We start from the raw sequence: 21674 nt of genomic DNA, 5'->3' as shown, positions 1-21674 counted from the left end.
ATGCAAAGCAATTAAGCAAGCAAGAAACATTACAATAACATAAATGTCCCTTTAATTTCTAAGTTTAAAGACTGGCAAGCTGCTGGATGTTCATGGGATAAACAACGCACTGGTCACCATAGAAAGCTTTTCTTCCAAACATAATGTTCACAGCTTCTGTTGGGTGAAATGCTCATGGTATTGTTCTCGATTTGCACATGGTATTTGGAATGGAAGACATGTAATTTGGCCTCCGTTTCGTCCAATGCCACAGCACCCTCGATCTATTACACTGAATCCTGCAGAATTATTTGGGATAAAAAAAAAGTGATCATAAACATTATTCTATTAAGTAAAATTTTGCTTATTTTATGCACTTATTTAAATTTAATTTTAAAATGTCTTGCTTTTATTGTAGCACAGCAAGACGATAATTTCTCCGTTATTTCCACCTCTAGGCCGTGCTTGTCAAATCAAAATCCTAGTTCAGCCACTGTAAATTGTTCCTTGATTTTAAAATATGAGGACGAAATCTTTATTATCTTTTGTCAGTGTCTACACGTTTTAAAATAAAAGATTTTAGGCCAGACAGCACACATCATATCTAACTACAATACGATATGTTTAGTGGGAAAATTGCATACCGTATGATCTATAATTGGTGAGGAGATCTTCAAACATGCGGGCAATGTCAATGAAGGTGAATCTTGCACCAGGAAGATTGGCATTAAGATTGTTAATCATAGTCTTCACATTTGCATTAAAAGGCATAACAAGTTGATTCACTTCTTCTGAACAGCGATCCATTTGATTTTGAGCCAAAATTCTTGGAATACATCCGATTCTTCCTAATCCGGCCAACACAAATTTCCTTGCTCCCAAATTGTAAAGGGTCTGTAGATTTTCAATCAATACTTAATACAAGTTATATAAATATGTTTACAAGCTAAAAAAATAAAGTAACTAAAATGCATGCATATGGTAAAAAATGTAAATATAGTGAAATTGAATCTTACTGTGAGTTGTCTTGAGTATTCTGAAACCAAAAGATCAGCATATTGCTGAGCATTGTATTGATTTTTGGTATTGTAATTGGGCATGAGATAATTGTTTAGGTAGTCATTGCTGCCCATTCCTACAAAAAATATACATCTTGCAATTGCATTTGATACATCACTTGCTCCGAGATTATCAGTGACCTGATCAAGTGTGTTCTGAAAATTCCTTATTTGTTGATCAAACGGTATGCGACCTACCTGACCATGCAGCAAAAATTTTCTACTAATGATCGGATCTCGTGTTAGATATAAAATCCTCTAATTAAAATTCAGATCAAAAGGGAATCCTGGTTCGTTTGAATTAGATATATGAGTCCTTACGAAGTTTCTTCCGGTGATGTCGAGGATTCCAGCAGCGGCAGAAGCATAGCTGACTCCGTGAAGCACTTGTGCACCGGAAGCTTCAGAGTATGCAGGAATCAGAGGAAGTCCCAGTAGTTCAGCTGAATGGATGAATTTACAAGATTTGGTTAATATGGCATTAAAAATATTTGTGAAGAGTAAATAAAAGCTAATGGACAAAAAAGAAAATTTTCTTTGAAAGGGGACACAATTTAAAGAGGTTATGCATATGGAAGCTTTTAGCCATTAATAAGACATGCCTACCAGATATGGTGAATTTATCCCCAAACAGATCGTACTTGCGGATTAATACGAGTTAGGTATAGGTGGGTGTAGATATAATAAATGTAAAAAATAAAAGAAAAAATTCTGTTATTTTTATTGATTTAAGATAATGACTGTGATTGTTTAGAAATAAATATTATGGGACAGTGCGAGCCCTCCCAAAGAGACATATAGAGGTAGGGGCAGAGCAATAAATGGCAATAGTCGTCCTCCCCCCGCCCCCCCCCCCCCCCCCCCCACCCCCGAAATAGATAACTAAACAAGTACTTTTATTTTGTTAATTTTTTTTAAAAGGGATAGAAGTAGGAAATCAATTAATTAATTGTAATGAATTTGGATATGTGTCATTGAAGCCATGACTATGAAACTCGCTTCACAGATATTTCTAACTATGCTCAAGAGTGTGACACAAATTTACAAAGAAGAAAAATCTAAAAATGACATCTGTTTTATGCTTTTTTTTTTAGCTAGCAAAGAAGTAATCATAATAATTCGTCAGATCAGCAATTAAAATACCCTGCATTGCATGCAATCATGGTGTATATAAATTTTCATGTACCTTCAGGATTTTGAAAAGGAAAAAAAATTATAAAAATATAAATCAAATGCATAGATAAAGAGAGTTACCAATTTCATCGACCATGGTGTAGCCATTAGAAAAGCGGCCAGTTGGGCCACCATTGAAATCGATACCATAGGGGTAATAATTTGCTTTGGCAAAAGAAGGAAGATTGTTATTGTTGCCATTATCGATAAGTGAATCTCCAAAAATGAACAAGGCAGGCACCATTTCTCTTCCTCCTCCTCCTTGTGTTGATCCCACGGAATCCCCATCTTGCCCTAGCGCCACTTTATCATTCATGAGCAGCAGCAGCAGCAGCATCACAAGCAAGAAAGAAAAGATAATCCTGAAGAAAATATTAACCATTATTTGATATTTGAAAGAGAGAAAATAAACGCTATGGCTAAGCAGAGATGAATAATGTTGAGGATGAGGATGATGAAGAAGCTTTAGAGTTAGAGGTACATGAAGGAGAGATGTTGAATTACACTATGTAGAAGATTTTATTAGCACCAAGATTTGAAGAGGATAATTAGTGCAATAAGATTTCAGAACACGTGGCACCATCAAAGATAAGGTGTGCAACGTGATAATTGATATCGACAATAGTGAGAACATAATTTTAAAGGCGCTAATCGATATGATAGGACTTTCAACAGAAAAATACCCAGCACCTTACAAAATATAGTAGATTAAGAAAGGGACAAAAATGCGAATAATGTCGTGTTCCTTTCTCCATTAGAAAGATTTATAAGAGTGATGTAGTATGCGACGTGGTGGATATGGATGCATGCCATTTGTAAGCATTAGTTTGATTTAAAGTTGAAGTTATGCATGGCAAATATTAGCACAAACCTTTCTTTTGATTTAAAGTTGTAGTTATTTAGTACCTCTTTAATTCCAACATCTCCACCAAAACCAGCGCTCACTACTTCTCCACCCAAACTGCATCCAGTTCAGCTACTATTATATTGACTTATGTAAATTTCCAGAAACAAATTAATGTATGTTTAATTTTCAATAGAACATAATAATGGGAATTAGGAACAGAAACTATTTTTCTCCACCCAAACTGCATCCAGTTCAACTGCTGTTATATTGACTTATGTAAATTTCCACAAGCAATTTAATGTATGCTTAGTTTTCAATAGATCTTAATATTGGGAATTGTGGAAAGAAACCATTAGTGGAATAGTAGCCAATATGGAAATTTCGCTGTATGTTCCAAAAACAAATTAATGTATGCTTAACTCCTTATCCACTGCTTTTTTATAAATTAATTTGTTTGTGGAAATTTTTATAGTGGCTACATTCTACTAATGCCTTCTCGGGAGTTCTTCTAGCTACTTTGTGAACTTTACATACTGGTCAAGTTCTTACTTATTGACATGGCTAAACTGCTGCAATTGCTCTTTGCCCCTATAAAGTATTTTAAGCAATTCTTTAACACCTTTCCGCTTGTATCAATCATTCCAAATAGAAACGGAATAAATTAGCATCAAGAAAATGACATTTCACTATCAAGTCTATGCAATGTCACTCTCATTTTGTTTCAACTGCTTCTTTTTCTTTGTCACTGTGCAGAGTGACTGAGTTTGACCAAAGCAAGCTAAACCAAAATTCTCAAAATTTAGATTTCTCTAATGGAAAAATGGATTTTATTTAACGGTTTTAACACCCAATTTTGCTGTTGAAATTTCATCATATTGCATATGTTGTTTTGCTACATGTGACATTTGCATACTTAATTTAATACTTTATTTATGGATTGTTTAAATCATTTCAATAGCTAGCTAGTTTATTGTCGTGGACAAGTTTTATTTCAATAATTTTGTCTTTTTCAGTAGAAATCTAAAAACAAGTCTTGCTTCTATTCTTCTCTATTTTTAGTCGTGATTTAGTCTCTTAAGTTGTTACCTGCTCCGCGATTCTTGGAACGAATAGCAAAAGGTACTTCTATTTTTTTCTATTTCTCTATTTTTTGAAAATTATATTATTTGCTCTTTCCATGATTTATGGTATATGGCTTATAATATTACTGTTATAATTAGTCATGATGAAGATATAGGTTTTCTCTTGCTGTTAAGTGTTATTTTTTATTGTATTTTAACTGCTGTTTTCTTGTTGATTTTGTAACTTTAATAGTTGTTCTTATGGTTGGAAACAATATCAAACTCCAATATTAATAAAACTGAACAAATGAAATGTGATGCATTTGTAGGAAAGTTAATAGTCTAAATATGGATAAATCTTGGATGTTGATGGATAGAAAGTCTCTAGGATATGAGAATGAGTTTCTTGCATGGTGACTTAAAGGAGGAGATATTCATGGAGCAACCTAAATGATTCAATGTTAAAGGCAACAAAGAAAGTGTATGCAAGTTGAAGAAAAGTTTGTATTGACTGAAATAGGCACCGATACTACATTTGTAGGAAAGTTTGATTTTTTTACAGAGAATCATGGTTTTAGCAAGATTATGTCTGACCATTATCTTTTTGTAAAGAAGCTTGGTGATAATAATTTTATCATTCTTTTGCTTTATGTGGATGATATGTTGATTGTTGACCATGATGCTAGTAAGATTGATAATCTAAAGAAAAAGCTTAGCAAGTCATTTATAATAAAAGACCAAGGATCGACAAATACATTCTTGGCATGACGATTTCCTATGACAGAAAAATTGGCAAGTTATGGTTATCTCAAGAAGCATTTATTGAAAGTGCTCTTGAAAGAATTAACATGAGCAAGGCAAAATATGTTTGTTCTCCACTTGCGGGCCATTTTAGGTTTAGTTCCAAGCATTTTCCTACAAGCGAGAAAGAGAAGCAGCAGATGAAAGGACTATTTTATGCTTCAACACTTTGCAGACTGATGTACGCCATGGCTTGTACCAAATATTGCCCATGCAGTCGGTGTACTCAGTCAGTTTCTTTATAGTACAGGCAAAGAACACTGAACAGCAGTGAAATGGACCCTCAGATATCTCAGAGTCACTTCCAAGACATGTTTATGTTTTAATGGTGACAAGTTGTGTTATAAGTGTACAACATATATGGCAAGAGATGTTGATCCTGGAAAATTCCTATCAGGATATTTGCTTACCTTTGCAGGGGGTAGTCTAAGAGGATTTCAAACTTCGTGTTGTTGTCCCCACCATAGAAGCAGAGTATATTGCAATCACTAAAACCCTTTGTGGTGAAGAATTTCTTACAAGAGCTGGATGTGAAACAAAATAGCTATGTCGTGTACTGTGATAATCAAAGTGCTCTCACTTGGCAATGAATTTAACATACCATTCGAAATTCAAGCATATAAGGTGAGATATCAATGAATACAAGACGTGCTTGAAAAGAAATAGTTGTAGCCTGACTATATTCATGAAGAATGTGTCAGATATAATGACAAAGTCGTTGCCCAAGGAGAAGCTGAAAGACTGTAAGTAGAGAACGGGCTTGGTAGTGCCCCCCATATGTTCTGATGGGAAGATTTGTTGAATCCATCTCATTTGGGTGGCCCAAACCAAAGTTTCCATTAGTTTGGTTGTTTAAGAAATTAAAGGAAATATGTTATGGCTAATTGAAAATTGCCATCAAATTTGGCTTTGAAAATCACCTGGCTATAAAAGAAAAAGTAGACAAGTGAAGCAGCAGCCTTAAAAACATAGAAAAGATGAGAGAGAAAAAGAAGACAATGGCCGACTCAATTTGGGGGTAAGGATTTTAATCTTTGAATGGACGATCGAAAGGCAAACTTAATCTCCCAAATTTGGAAGGCAATTTCTGGCATCGCCCTCTACATTCTTACTGGTCTTGATTTTTATTTCATTCTCTCATTGGTTGTTATCTGAGATACCCACTTGTTAGAATGAAAAATATTAGACTATTACTATGAACAAGATTGTTGAGATTCTTGATATTGTTTACCTCTAGTATTATTTAGAGAAGAATTTGTGTAGTAATCCCATTATTAATATAATGGAAGGTTATATTGGACTATGGTCCCAGTGGCGGATCTAGAAAAATAATTTACTGGGGGCTAAATTAGATAGTAGTAAAATATGAAAAACTAAAATTTTGAATATATAAATTATTTGCTAATACATTTATAATTATTCTCTATGCATTTTCATATTTTAAAAATGTTATGCAATAAACTCATTATCAATATTATTAAATTTATTGTTTTCTATATAAACAACAAAATTATCATTTATCCCATCCGATTCCAAAGATGATTCTTCATGAGTTTCATTACTGAAAACGTTCGCTCTACTATTATTATAGAAACTTGAAGAATTAATCCTATTTTTAAGAATATAAAATATTTTGGGTGGTGGGCTATTATTATTTTTAATTAAAATATAAGTTTTTATAATTTTTAAAAGTTAAAGTTTAAATTTTATAGGGTTTTATAATTTATAGTGACTATTTTAATAAATTAATGGGGGTTAATTAGAAAACGAAAATATTTTTCTCTTTCAATTTTAGAATTTTTTTTTTGGCTAGTGGGGGCTCAAGTCCCCACTGGTCTTATGATGCATCCGCCCCTGTATGGTCCTGTGGTTTTTTCTCGATTTGAGTTTTCCACATAAAATAATTTGTATCTCTTATGGTTGATTTATTGTTTTCAATTGTGTTGGTTTATTTTTTACTTTTTTATTTTTTATACACATTCCGATTTTATCATATAAAGAGGGAAAAATTTAGTGTTTGCTTAATTTGCAGTTACTCATGTAAGTTCCTTTCCCAACAACACATGGTTCTCCTTTTTCTTTTGCCTGCCACGACCTCAACTTTTGAGGTTGTAGATTTGAGTACTACTCCTTGGACCTCTAATTTCTTATCTCATTATATAGTTAAATGTGGGTAGATATATCTCCAAAAAGTTTCATTATATAGTCCACATGATAAGTGATTTTTTTTAAAGAAATAGATAAACTTATATTAATAACCTACTTATTTATTTCAAGGGATAGCATTATAGTTTACTAATCATTTTCATAATCGAAGTGATAAAGGTTATTAAACTCACTTCTTTGATGGAGGAAGTGTAAAGTCTTCTAAGTTATAAAATATTGTTATAAAAAGGGTTTCTAGCCTATCCAAATCTATGCTGGTTAAGAATTTATTTTCCATCACAAGCGAAAGGCTATAGAGTAGAAAAAGTAAGAAGATACTTTTATAAAATTTAGTGAATGTAGAGAACACTTGAAGCTTGAACAAGTATGATTGCAGGAAGATTTAATCTTAATTAATTTAATTCTTTTACAATATCTTTTATAAATATGTAGGATAAATATATTTTAAAATAAAATAAAACTTTTGAATTGTACTATAATATTACAAAATTGACGTATGATTGTATCAACAATCTTTTTATCCTGATCAATATGGAAAATATTAGCAAGTTCTTTCATTGTAACGTATTAATATTCAGAAAAAAAATTGAAAAAACGAATCCAACGGCCTTATTTTCTTTGTGTTTTAATTTTTCTTTTCTTTTGAATGCCGTTATTGACCTCTATTATTTTTGTATTTTGATTTCACCATGATGGTTCATCAACTCATACATCAGGTAAAACTTACATCACATTAGCTGTACGTTACACATAAAATTTTAAACCTTAGAAAAGATAATAATTATTAAAAAGGTCAATTTGAATTTGTCTTATCAGCATGCTCTGGAATCTTGTCTTGACAGCAGCCTCCGGAATCACAGTCGAAAAAGAATTAAAAAAAAAATTAACTTCGCTGATTGACGGGCGCTTCATTGGCATAAAGATTATATATATATATATATATATATACATATATATATATATTGTTAAAGCCTATTCTGTTTATCAGAACCAAATATAACAATTTCTTTAAAAGACAAAAACATTCTAAAAAGCATGATTCTGCAAATAAAGACCCACAATTACCACATGATTGAGGGATCTGTCCCAGTTGCCTTAATTTATAAAATTTCTTATAAAGCCATGATTTCTGCGTTTAGCACGCAACATCCTTCGATCCTAAATCCTACTGGTATCAGAGCCACGGAGAGGATAGTGTAATATAGAATAGAGACTTTGTGTTTAAAGACTTATATCTTGGCTGAACATTGTTTGTGTGGTGAGTGTTACCTCTGTGTGCCTAGGTAGTATTTGGTCGTAAGTCCCGATTTGGCTGAAGGGCAGTAAAACCAAGCCTTACCTTGGATTGTAGCCATATTGACAAGACTAAAACTAGAATATAGGTTTTTACCCATGAATTCTCTGCTCTGTAGAGCATCGTCCTTTTCTAGCTCTTCTTCTGGAAGAACTAGTGATTCAAAGAATGTTATAAATTCAGAAGAATTTGTAATTGAAGACTTTAATAAAGCAATCGATAATTGGGAATTACCAAAGGTTAATAAAGAAATGATTTATAAAACAAAAAAGCTTGATTTTTTAAAGAATGATTATGTTATAAAAACTGAAGAAAGAGACATAACCCTTTCAAAGCCTTTTGAGACCATTCATCTGTTTTCAGAACACTCTTTAAAGAAATTAAAAGACAAGAATTTTAACTATATTCATATTGGCTTAATACAAGTTGATATAAAACCTTTAACGAAAGAAGGCCTAAATACTTTTATATTTGATGTCCTAAGAGATGGGCGATTCATCTCTTTTGACGATTCTTTACTAAGTAGTATAGAATCAAGCCTTTGTAAAGGTCCCATTTCATTTAATTGTTATCCAAATATAACAATTTCTTTAAAAGACAAAAACATTCTAAAAAGCATGATTCTGCAAATAAAGACCCACAATTACCACATGATTGAGGGATTTATCCCAGTTGCCTTAATTTATAAAATTTCTTATAAAGCCATGATTTCTGCGTTTAGCACGCAACATAAATTTCAGTCAAAAAGAGATGAGACTCTTCTCTTGCAAACTAACCTGTCTAAAGCCAACACCGTTATTCCAAAACCAATCCAATGGAAAGATGTCAATCTTCCAGACGAATGGATTCTTGAAGGAGCCACTGCTCCAGTAATTCCAAAACAACTTGAGCCTAATACAGAGTTGCAAAATGTGACTCAGTATTCAGATGGTAAAGTTAAATTATCCTTTAGGAGATCTACATCATCTAGATTCTCCGACAAAGACTCAAGCACAAGTATTCCTACTTTAGAAAGGAAATTTTCAAAAATTCCTTCTGTTATAAATCTCCCTTTTCAACAAGTACAAAGTCAACCTAGGTTTTCCACTTCGGATATACCTAGTTCTTCCATACATTCTGTCGACTACACAACTAGTGTTCCTCATCCTATTTACACTAGCCGACAACATGAACAAAGACAGGAAGAGAAAGAACCTTCTCCTCCAACTTCTCCTACATTTTCTGCCATCATAGAAAATGTCATTAATGTCATAGAAAAAGACTTTGAATTAGATAAAACTCTTCTTCATAATGATTTTTATTCTGATTCCAACAAAGAAAAAAGACTTTGGTTTTTCAAACATTTCTTAAACTAAAGAAAAGAAGTCCAACAAATTTATTATGAGTTTGTAAATTTGCATAAAATTCATATATTGTTTTTTGATTGGTTTGAGATGTATGCTTCGGATAACAACATTTCATATCATTTTAAAGCATCAAACCCCATTACTATCAGAAAAAAGTCACTGAGTGAAACCTTTCTGGTAGTGGTAGAATCATAGAATCTGAGCATCCACCTCTTAGGAGTCTGACCATTGAACATGGTGAGCCTCCTGTTGAGATCAAAGCCTCACCTTATAAAATCCATAAAGATCCAGAAACAGATTTAGATAGCATTATCCAACAGAATAATTTCTGTAATGCTAATCTAAATACGATAGGAAAACAGTTGAGTAGGATAGAAAACCAATTCCAGAAGTCAACCATAGCTGTTTCTCCTGTTACATCAAAATTGGATTCTGACAAAAAGCTTAAAGAGCCTATTTTCAAACATTTTCAGGTTTTGAAAACTAGTCAAAAGCTTGTTCAAGAGTCAAAATCAGATTTTGCTAAAGCTATTAAAGAACAACTAGATAGAATAGAAGCTTTTTCTTCATCATCTAGTAAAATCCAAATAGCCCCTGATAGTGTCCAATCTAGCAAGATTGGTGTACTAGAACAAGACAATGTTTCTATAGCCTCTTCTGATATAGAAGCATTTAAAGAAAAACTTGTTTCTAAAGCCAACAAAATCCATTGGGAATTAGCCCTACCTACTGTTAAGTCTCCACCTAACCTGGCCATAGACAATAGGCCTGCTGCATTAAACCAATCTCGATTTAATGCATCCTCTGTCTATGAGTGGAATATTGATGGTATGTCTGAATACAATATTCTAGGATTGTTGCAACAAATGACCATGGCAGCCAATGTTTATAAAACCCAGTCAGGAACGTCTGACAAAGCCATTGCAGAAATTCTCATAACCGATTTTACGGGTCAACTTAAAGGATGGTGGGATCATTTTCTCACCAAACAACAACAATTAGATATCCTTGATTCTATTCAAACAGATGAAAATGGAGCCCCCATCCTTGATGAGTTCAATAGTCCAATTCAGGATGCTGTTGTTACCTTGATTCTGACTATATCCCTTCATTTCATAGGTGATCCTTCACACCTAAGAGATAAGAATGCTGAGTTACTACATAACTTGAGATGTAGGAAACTTAGTGAATTCCAAAGTTACAAAACCACATTCTTTACCAGACTTTTCCTTAGGGATGATGCAAATCATATAACTTAGAAGGAAAAATTCCTTGCAGGTTTACCTACCCTATTAGGAGAAAAGGTTAGAAATTCCATAAAATCTCTCTATGACAACCGTATTCTTTATGACGAACTCACCTATGGTGAATTAGTCAGTTTTATTAATAAGGAAGGTTTAAAGATTTGCCAAGACTTGAAACTTCAGAAGCGTCTAAAATGGGAGCTTAGAAAATCTAAGCAAGAATTAGGCAGCTTCTGTAAGCAATTCAATTAACTTCCACCTCTAAAGATTATAATGGTAAGTGTTCTTCAAGACCTTACAAAAAATATTACAAGTCCAAAGGTTATAGGAAATCCTTCCAAGAGTCTAGAGAACTTTCGTATAAGAAACCTTCAAGGCCTTATACGAAGCCTAACTTCTCTAAAAAGAAGGATTTTAGAGCCAAACAGAAAGCCCCTTTTAACTACAAAGAAGCCACATGTTACATGTGTAGAAAGAAAGGCCATACTGTAAAATTTTGTAGAATGAATAGAAAGCTCCATGAGCTTGGCCTTGATGAAGAAACTCTTTCTAAAGTCGCCTATCTGTTTGTAGAGTCTTCAGACTCTGAGTCTTCCATGACGGGAGATAGTGAGCCCTTACAAATTATGAGTTAATTGACTCAGATACATCTGTATCCAGTAATAGTGATTCTGACACAGAGTTCTATTTAAAGAAGATTAATGTTTTGACTAAAGATCAAGAGACTTTTCTTGAATTGGTTAAACATATTTTTGATCCAAATCTCCAAAACGAATACCTTGACAAACTTTTAAAAACTCTAGAACTCAATAAAGCAGAATCTTCTAAAGCCCTGATAATTAAAAAGAATACATATGACCTAACTGAAATCTTGGATAAAAAGAAAACAAAGAAAACAATTCCTAACATCCAAGACCTTCCAAATGAGATAAAAGAAATTAAACTCGAGATAAAAGAGTTAAAAGAAAAACAAAAGAATGATTCTGAAACCATTCAACTCCTCCTACAAAAACAACTTGAAGATAATTCAGAAAAAGAAGTTGAATCTGATGGCAATAATGAACAAAATGTTGAAAACATTGAATCTATACCCAATGATTTTCTATTTGTTTTAAAACAAATCACTACAAGAAAATACTTGATTAAAATTACTTTAATACTTTCTAAAGACTTTGAAATTGACACCATTACCCTTTTTGATACTGGTGCCGATTTAAATTGTATAAAAGAAGACATTGTTCCTAAAAGATTTCATGAAAAGACAAATGAAAGACTCTCAGCCGCCAATAATTCAAAACTGAAAGTAAAATCTAAAGTTGATGCCTCGGTGCATAATAATGGTTTTGAATTTAGGACTTCCTTTCTTTTAACAAATGATATCCATCACACTGTTATATTAAGAACTCCTTTTATCAATCTCATTACTCCATATACTGTCAACTACGATAGTATATCATTTAAAGCAAAAACTAAAAAACTTGTTTTCCCATTCATTAAGAAACCTAAAACAAGAAATTTGAATATTGTTAAAGCCTGTTCTGTTTATCAGAACCAGATCAATGTACTCCTCAAGTCAAAACAAAATGACCTGATTTGTTTAAAAAAGGATTTGAGTTTACAAATAATCGAAAACCAATTACAAAATGAATTTGTAAAAAGAAAAATCTCTGATTTTAAAGACCTCATTGAGAATGAAATATGTGCGGATCTACCCTCTGCTTTTTGGAACAGAAAGCAACATTTAGTAGATTTGCCTTATGAAAACTCTTTTGATGAAAAACAAATACCTACCAAAGCCCGTCCAATCCAAATGAATATAGAATTGGAACAACATTGTAAAGAAGAAATAAAAGACTTAGAATCAAAAGGACTCATTGTAAAATCTAGGTCCCCATGGTCCTGTGCCGCTTTTTATGTTAATAAAAACTCTGAAATAGAAAGGGGAACACCTAGACTTGTTATAAATTATAAACCTCTGAATAAAGCATTAAAATGGATTAGGTATCCCATACCTAATAAAAAAGATTTGCTTCAAAAACTACATTCTGCATTCATTTTTTCCAAATTTGATATTAAGTCAGGATTTTGGCAAATTCAAATCCATCCTAAAGACCACTATAAAACTACATTCATTGTTCCCTTTGGTCAATATGAATGGACTGTTATGCCATTCAGATTGAAGAATGCACCCTCAGAATTTCAAAGAATTATGAATGATATTTATAATATTTTCTCTGATTTCTGCATAGTTTATATAGATGATGTGTTGATCTTCTCCCAAACAATTGATCAACATTTCAAACATTTAAAGACTTTCTACCTTGCCACTAGAAAGACTGGTCTGGCAATTTCTAGTTCTAAAGTTTCTTTGTTTCAAACAAAGATCAGGTTCCTAGGTCATTACATTTCCAAGGGAATCATTACGCCTATTGAAAGATCTCTTGCTTTTGCTGATAAATTTCCCGATAAAATCCTTGACAAAACACAATTGCAGAGATTTTTAGGTAGTCTAAATTATGTTCTTGATTTTTGTCCTAATATCAACAGAATGTCGAAACCTTTGCATGATAGATTAAAGAAGAACCTTGTTGCATGGACTGATGAGCATACTAAAGGTATTAAGCTAATAAAGAATTCTGTTAAAAATATTCCATGTTTATTCCTTGCAAATCTTGCATTACCTAAAATTGTTGAAACAGATGCATCAGACTTAGGATATGGAGGAATATTAAAGCAAAAAGAGAATAATAAAGAACAAATAGTACAATATATTTCTGCTCATTGGAATGAATGCCAAAGAAATTACTCTACTATTAAAAAAGAAATTCTTTCTATCATATTATGCATTTCTAAATTCCAAAGTGACTTATTAAATCAAAAGTTTTTACTTAGAATTGATTGCAAAGCTGCAAAACATGTTTTGGAAAAAAGATGTTCAAAATATTGCTTCAAAACATATTTTTGCAAGATGGCAAGCTATTTTAAGTGTCTTTGATTTTGATATTGAGTTTATAAAAGGTGATACAAATTCTATCCCTGACTTTCTAACCAGAGAATTTCTTCAAAACAGATAATGCCACCCAAGAAAAAAGACAAAGGTAAAGCTGTTCTTAAAGACACTGAGTTACAAGTAACCTCTAAAGAACCCAAATCAACCCCTTCTAAAGAAAAATTACTTTCTTCGGCCATGCCCATCAAATCTTGGATTGAAATGGTTGAAGAACAAGAAGCCCAGTCTAAAGCCATTACCTTCGAAGATCAGGTAAAAGAATAGATGAATTCCATTACAAAGTCTCCAGAGCTTATGCTCGCCTTACAAAATATTTCTCAAACTAAAGCCCTTTCTCAAGTTCTTGAGAAAGAAAAACCTGTTTCCAAAGAAATTTCAAAACCTTCTTCCTCTAAGGAAATCGTTTCATGTGAAAGCTCTTCTTCACAAATTATTGTTTCTCAATCAAAGCTTTCACAAAAATCATCGGATTGGTTTAATAAAGCCTATCAACAAAATGTTTTATCAATGGAGGATGGGTTTTATCATTCTAATCCATTTCAAGCTATTTCAAAGATTTTCCCGAAAGGCTGGTTTTTTAAACCATGGGATTTATCCAAACCCCAGTCTTTCTACCAAAGCATACTTGAGTTCACTGAGTCAGTAAAATTTAAACATTTCTTCCTTAGTGAAGCTCATTCTGAGCCAGCCTATTCCACAGCTACCATCCTTAAAGTCCTTAGCCCAAATCAGTGGGGTGACCAGCTCCACAAACCAAAGACTTTTCCTGCCAATTTTCAAAATCGTTTAAACCATTGTTTATCTTTCTTACTGGGACTATCAATAGGCCTGGTTTAACACATTTTTTATTCAAAACCCCAAACGATCTCACTCCTGGTTATTTTTCTTTAATTCAAAAATAATTGTTCAAAGCCTTCCAAATTGGTTCCAAATTTGGTGGAACTACTTTGGGCCAAGCCCAGACATTCTAACCCAGAACACCATTAAATGTTTAAATCTTTTTAAAGCCCATTATATTCCCTCTGAGTCTGAAAAGAGGTTTCCTCCTTTTCTCTGCTTCTGTACAAATTTCTTCCTTCCCTGGGTTTGGATGTGGAATTTCCAATACCACACCATAGACACCCAACTAGTTTTACAAAGAACCTTTAAAGTCAAATGGTGGTCTAAATTTGACGAACAGTCAAAATTGTCTGAAGCCGCGATCCAATCCTGGCTTTCCACAAGAGGCCTCCTTGCCCCAAGTAAAGACCTAGTCAAAACCCAAAGCACTTTCCTCACCCAGAGGGCCAAAGCCCAATCCTTATTGCCCAGTGCCAAAACCGAAGATGAATATTTCAAAGTGATGCATCAACTTCTTGCCACAAGATCTGAGCCATCCGTTGCAAGCTCTTCACCAAGCTCCTCAGGAGAAGCTGAACCGTTCATTTCCCTCGGAGATGAAAATGAAGATGACTGCTTCGGAATATTCTCTCAATTAAAGCATTAAAGCTTTGTTTCAAAAAAAAAGAGAGTAAAGATTGTCCTATTTCCCTTTATTTATGATTGTATTTCCCTTTGTAACAATTACTTTGTTGTAATTATTTTCAGAATGTATTTATATTTTTTCCTGGGTGGTCCCCTAGACACAAGTGAGAGCGCACATGTCTCTTCACCCAGTTTTGCCTTTTCAAGGCCCCTTTTCCATGTTGCTGTCTCCACTAAAGTCTCATCTTACCAGCCACGCATGTGAAGCTACAGCAAAAGCAAATAAAGCAAAAGATGCCCTCAATCATGTTGTCTTCCACGACACCTCCCTTGTTGACTTTTTCTGGTAAAGCTACAGTTTTGCTACAGTGGTCGAATAAAGCTACAGTTTCGCTACAGTTGAAGCTACAGACTCGCCACAGTTCAAGCTTCAGTTATTTTAAATTCAAAGCTATATAACATTTGGGGACAGAGTTTTGTTTACAACATTTTGCTCTCTCTCTCTCTCTCTCTCTCTCGAGGAAATTAGGATCAAGACATCAATGAATATTATTCCTGTATTGTAATTTTCCTTTTCTACAAAATCTGTAAACATTTTCCATTGTAAAGCTCTCGGATCCAAGCAATCTATGTAAGCATCTCTCATTTAATCTATTTAAAGTTTAAAGTTTCAAATGTATGTTTAAATTTCTGCAATTTAAATTTATATAAACTGCTACATTCTTCCGAGGCATAGAGACCGGATCTCTCCCCTTCGTCGTATTTCTCTTCTCCCTCCAACCAATCAGAATACTATTTCTGGGATCCAGATCTAGTATTATTTATGAGCCTTTAGATTTTGTTGCTAGGTCTGCTTTAAAATCATATAATTACAACATTTTAAATTGGTATATCGGCTGGAAAACAGAACGTGTGTGATATTGATCTGTTCTAAGTCAGATCTGGTCACAAAGGCAGATTAAGTTCTGCATCGATCTGGAAACAACGCCACGTACTGGTTTAATTCTCTATTAAATTGCAAATTGAAGTTTAATTTACAAATCCTATTTTATATCACTTCCATCCTTCGATCCTAAATCCTACTGGTATCATACTATGTATATATATATATATATATATATATATATATATATATATGAACCCGAAAAAAAAATGGCTTTATAAACGTTTTCGGTGACACCTCTTTCTAAGTTGCCTTTAAGGCAAATAAGGCCTTGTCTGGATGTCAAGATTAAGTATCCAATTGGATTAATTTTAAGATTAAATATTTATTTCATATTTAATAAATTTACTTGAATTGAATTAAAGGAAACTAAATTTGAATTTAATTTTAAAATTATCGGATAAGTAATCATAATTTACACATGAGTTCAAACTAACAGCTCCAAATATTTGTTTTTTAAATTCAAACAGGTTAACGGTTTAGGCGGTTGCTTTAATACAAATAAGATTTGACGGACAAGGATACTTGAGGCAATTGTAGACCGAAATTGGTATAAGAAGATCCCAAACATCATGTAATTGAAACTAAATTAAAGTGATTCCGACATCGATCTTCACTTCTTGAGGCAGCATATATGATGAAAATTGGTCCAAGAGAATTGTAAAATTAATTCAACAATTCCGAGCACGAATAAGAAAATAGTCTCTCACGTGCGGGCAACCGACGACTGGATTGCTATGCTATTAGGACGAGTGATTCGGTTGTTGAGTTGTTGTTGGGTGGTGATGGCGTAGGAGTCAAATTGGAATTGAAGAGTCCAAACCAAATTGATTTTTGATCATTTAATACCTGGATACAGTAGCTAGTGCTTCTCCATATTCTAAACTTTAAAACACTAAACTTGCCATTTAATCAGTGGTTGTTGGTGTGCTTGGCATTAATTTGGTGCTTGTTGGCCATTGTTTGGTCATGAATTTGGTGTCCGATGGCCATTGATTCACCGTTGACCAGTGGCATTAATTCTCCATGACGGCAGCAAGGCAAGAACCCAAGTTGTACGTATAAAGTAACCGCACACCTGTTTGATTTAATATATATATATGCAGCGGTTACATTGAACAATAAAGCATCCAACGACTCTACTAAATAGAGATAAAAAAGTATGGTATGGTGTAATTGTTGTAACATAGGTGGATCCTTAAAAATAATCATGAAAATTAAAAAAATAATAATAAATTGATTTTATAAAATTTTTTAATTATTTGATAAAAATTAATTAAATATTTGAATTTTTTAATTTCTTTTTTATTTGTTTATTATATTATGACTACCTAATAACTTATTTACAATATACTTAATTTTCTAATTAATTGCTTTTTAAATTTATTTACTTATTGTTATAAAATTTCATGAATAATTGATGTTCATATTCAAATATAAACTTAAATGCTATTTAATATCATTTAAATATAATTTAACATAGTTTAATTTGGTACTACACCAAACATAAGACAATATAATATACACTAGCTTAATCCAATATAATCTAATCCAGTCTTATTCTAATAATTAGTCCAATTCAATTCCACATGGTAAATGTAGCTTAAAGTCATAAAGACTGATATTTGAAAGTTTCACCGAAAGCGAAGTATTTGTTTGCTTTTCTTTATTTATTCATCAATATTGCAATCACTGAAGTTTTCTTTGAAACCTTGTGGTGAAGAATTTTTTACAAAAGCTAGATGTGAAACAAGATAGCTATGTTGTGTACTATGATAGTCAAAGTCCTTTCACTTGGAAATGAATTCAACATAGCATTCAAAATCCAAGCATATTAATGTTAGGTATCATTGCATACAAGACATACTTGAAAAGAAATAATTACAACTTGAGAAGATTCATGAGGAATAGGTCAGATATGATGACAAAGTCGTTGCCCGAGGAAAAGTTGAAAGAATGTAAGCCGAGAACGGGCTTGGTGGTGCCCTCCACATAACCTGGTGGGGAAGATTTGTTAGGTCCATTTCATTTGGGTGGCCCAACTCAAAGTTTCCATTATTTTGGGTGTTTAAATAATTAAAGAAAACAGGTTATGACTAATTGAAAATTACCATTAAATTTGGCTTTCAAAATATACAATGGCCGATTATTCCAATTTGGAGGTAAGGATCTTGATCTTTGATTGGATGATAAGAAGGTAAACTTAACTATGTTTTCTCCCAAATTTGGAGGGTAAGTTTCTGACATCGCCCTCTACATTTTTACTGGTCTTGATTTTTATTTAATTCTCTCATTGCCTGTTATTTGAGATTACTCATTTGTTAGAGAGACAAATATTAAATTATTACTATAAGCCAAGATTGTTGAGATTCTTAATGTTGCTAGCCTCTAATGTTATCTAGAGAAGAATCTGTGTTGTAATCCCATTATTAATATAATTGAAGGTTATAATAGACTATAGTTCTATGGTTTTTTTTCTCAATTTAGGTTTTCCATCTAAAAATATGTCTCTTATGGTTGATTTATTATTTTAGATTGTATTAGTTTATTTTCTGCTTATTTATTTATGGTACACATTCCGATTTTATCACATAAAGAGTAAAAAAACACATGCTTAATTTGTTTAATTCCGATTTTGCTTAATTTGCAATTGCTTATATGGGTTCCTTTCTCAAAAACACATGCTTCTCCTTTTTCTTTTGCCTGCCATAACCTCAACTTTGAGGTTGCAAATCTAAGTACTACTTCTTGGACCTCTAATTTCTTATCTCAATTATATAATTAAATGTGCGTAGATATATCTCCACAAATTTTTATTATATAGTTCACATGATAAGTGATTTTTTAAAATAAATAAATAGATAAACTCATATTAATAATCTATTTACTTATTTCGAGGGATAGCCTTATAGTTTACTAATCATTTTTATAATAGAAGTGATAAAGGTTATAAATTTCACTTCTTTGATGGAAGGAAGTGGAAAGTCTTGTAAGTTATAAAATATTATTATAAAAAGGTTCTCTAGTCTATTATAAAAAGGATCTCTAATCTATCCAAATCTATACTTCCTAAGAACTTATTTTCCATCACAAGAGAAAGGTTATAAAGTAGAATAAGGAAGAAGTACTTTTTTTATAAAATTTAGTGACTCTAGAGAACGCTTGAATCTTGAACAACTATGATTGGAGGTAAGATTTTATCTTAATTTAATTATTTTATAATTTCTTTTATAAATATGGTAGGATAAATATATTTTAAAATAAAATAAAACTTTCGAATTGTACTATAATATAACAAAATTGACGTAGGATTGTATCAACAATATTTTTATGATAAATATTAACAAGTTCTTTTATTTTAACGATTAATATTCAGAAACAATTAAAAAAAAAAGAATCCAATGGCTTTATTTGCTTTTTGTTTTAATTTTTTTATTTTGAATGCCATTATTGACTTCTATTATTTTTTTATTTTGAATGCCATTATTGACTTCTGTTATTTTATTTATTTATTTTGATTTCACCAGTGATGGTTCATCAACTCATATATTAGATAACGCTTACATTACATTAGCTGTCCGTTACACCTATAGATTTTTAAATCCTTGAAAAGATAATAATTATTAAAATGGTCAATAAATATCTCTTAACACCCCTTTTCGTAATTAATCCCATTAAAATATTTTAAAAAATTATAAAATTCTTTTAACACCTCCATCAATAATAAAAATACCCTTACGTAAAATTTATTGTGTAAATTCAATTCTCTATTTTTATTATTAAATCTCATTTCAGCAATTGAGTTTCTTCTATTTAAAAGAAAGAAATAATGAGGTTTCATTCTCTCAATTGTAGCCTTTGGTAGTGAATTCTTCACCCAAAAAATAGAAAAAAAACAACATTTTTAATTTTTAAAATGAAAAAATTATTTGACTTTTGAGTGGGGGTTTAATTACAAATTATTCTATTATGTATAAATTATCCTATTATGTAATTTTAATAAAAATTAAAATTATAAAATAATTAAAAGAATTTTAAGAAGTATTTAGAGGGGTGTCAATAGCCCCATTCGAATAAATATTGTATTTATCTTATCAGCAGCCTCCGGAATCTTCTTTTGTCAGCAGCCTCTAGAATCACGATCTTTCAAAGAATAACATGAATGAAAAGCCTCACTCATCTGGAGTCAAAGCTATAAGATCAGGGGCGGGGCCGGCGTCGAAAAATATATTAAAAAATTAACTTCTCTGATTGGCAGGCGCTTCATTGGCAGAAAGATTATATCTATATATATGAACCTGAAAATTAAAAGAAAAAAAAGGCTTTATATATGTTTTCGGTTACAACTCTTTCTAAGTTGCCTTTATGACAACTGAGACCATGTTTGGATGTAGGATTACGTATCGAATTGCACTAATTCTAAAATTAAATATTTATTTTATATTTAATAAATTTATTTGAATGGAGTTAAAGGAGACTAAATTTGAATTTAATCCTAAAATCATCGGATTAGTAATCCTAATTTACATATTTGTTTAGATGGATAAAATTAAAGAAAAATTATCTGTTAATATTAATTAATCAATTAATTTTTATTTATGATTTACTTAAGATTTATATGTATGGCGGGCGCTTCATTGGGAGAAAGATTATATATATATATAGGAACCCAAAAAAAAATATGGCTTTATAAACGTTTTCGGTTACGCCTCTTTGTAAATTGCCTTTTAAGGCAAATAAGGCCTTGTTTGGATGTCAGGATTAAATATCCAATTGGATTAATATTAAGATTAAATATTTATTTTATTTTTGATAAATTTACTTGAATTGGATTAAAGGAGACTAAATTTGAATTTAATTTTCAAATCATCATATTAGTAATTGTAATTTACACATGCGTTTAGTTAGGATAAGATTAAAGAAAAATTATCTGTTAATATTAATTAATTAATTAATTTTTATTTATGATTTACTTAAGATTTTTTATTTCTTATCTATGATCTAATTAAATTGGCAGTTTTACTTCTAATAACTCTTGAGATTAAATTTTCATTACTTGTATATTTAATAATTTATAATTAATCATTTAATAACGTATAAATTAATCATTTAATAACTTATTGCATTATTGATTGTATAAAATTTAATAATCATTAATATAATATTAAAAATAGGCTCCACCTATGTTACAACAGTTGCACCATACTGCACTTTTTTGTCTCTATTTAGCAGAGCCGTTGGATGGTTTATTGTTCAATCTAACAGCTGCAAATATATATATATATATT

The 21674-nt window shown here is 31.7% G+C and overlaps 1 pseudogene; it reads right to left on the bottom strand.

The window, feature by feature from the left end:
• Positions 1–21674, bottom strand: part of LOC127898708 (GDSL esterase/lipase At1g71691-like) — a 50091-nt pseudogene continuing 28417 nt past the window's right edge.

Source organism: Citrus sinensis, chromosome 3, assembly GCF_022201045.2.
Source record: "Citrus sinensis cultivar Valencia sweet orange chromosome 3, DVS_A1.0, whole genome shotgun sequence".
Taxonomy (NCBI): Eukaryota; Viridiplantae; Streptophyta; class Magnoliopsida; order Sapindales; family Rutaceae; genus Citrus; species Citrus sinensis.
The sequence above is the reverse complement of the archived record's forward strand: the minus strand, read 5'-3'. Positions and strand labels throughout refer to the sequence as shown.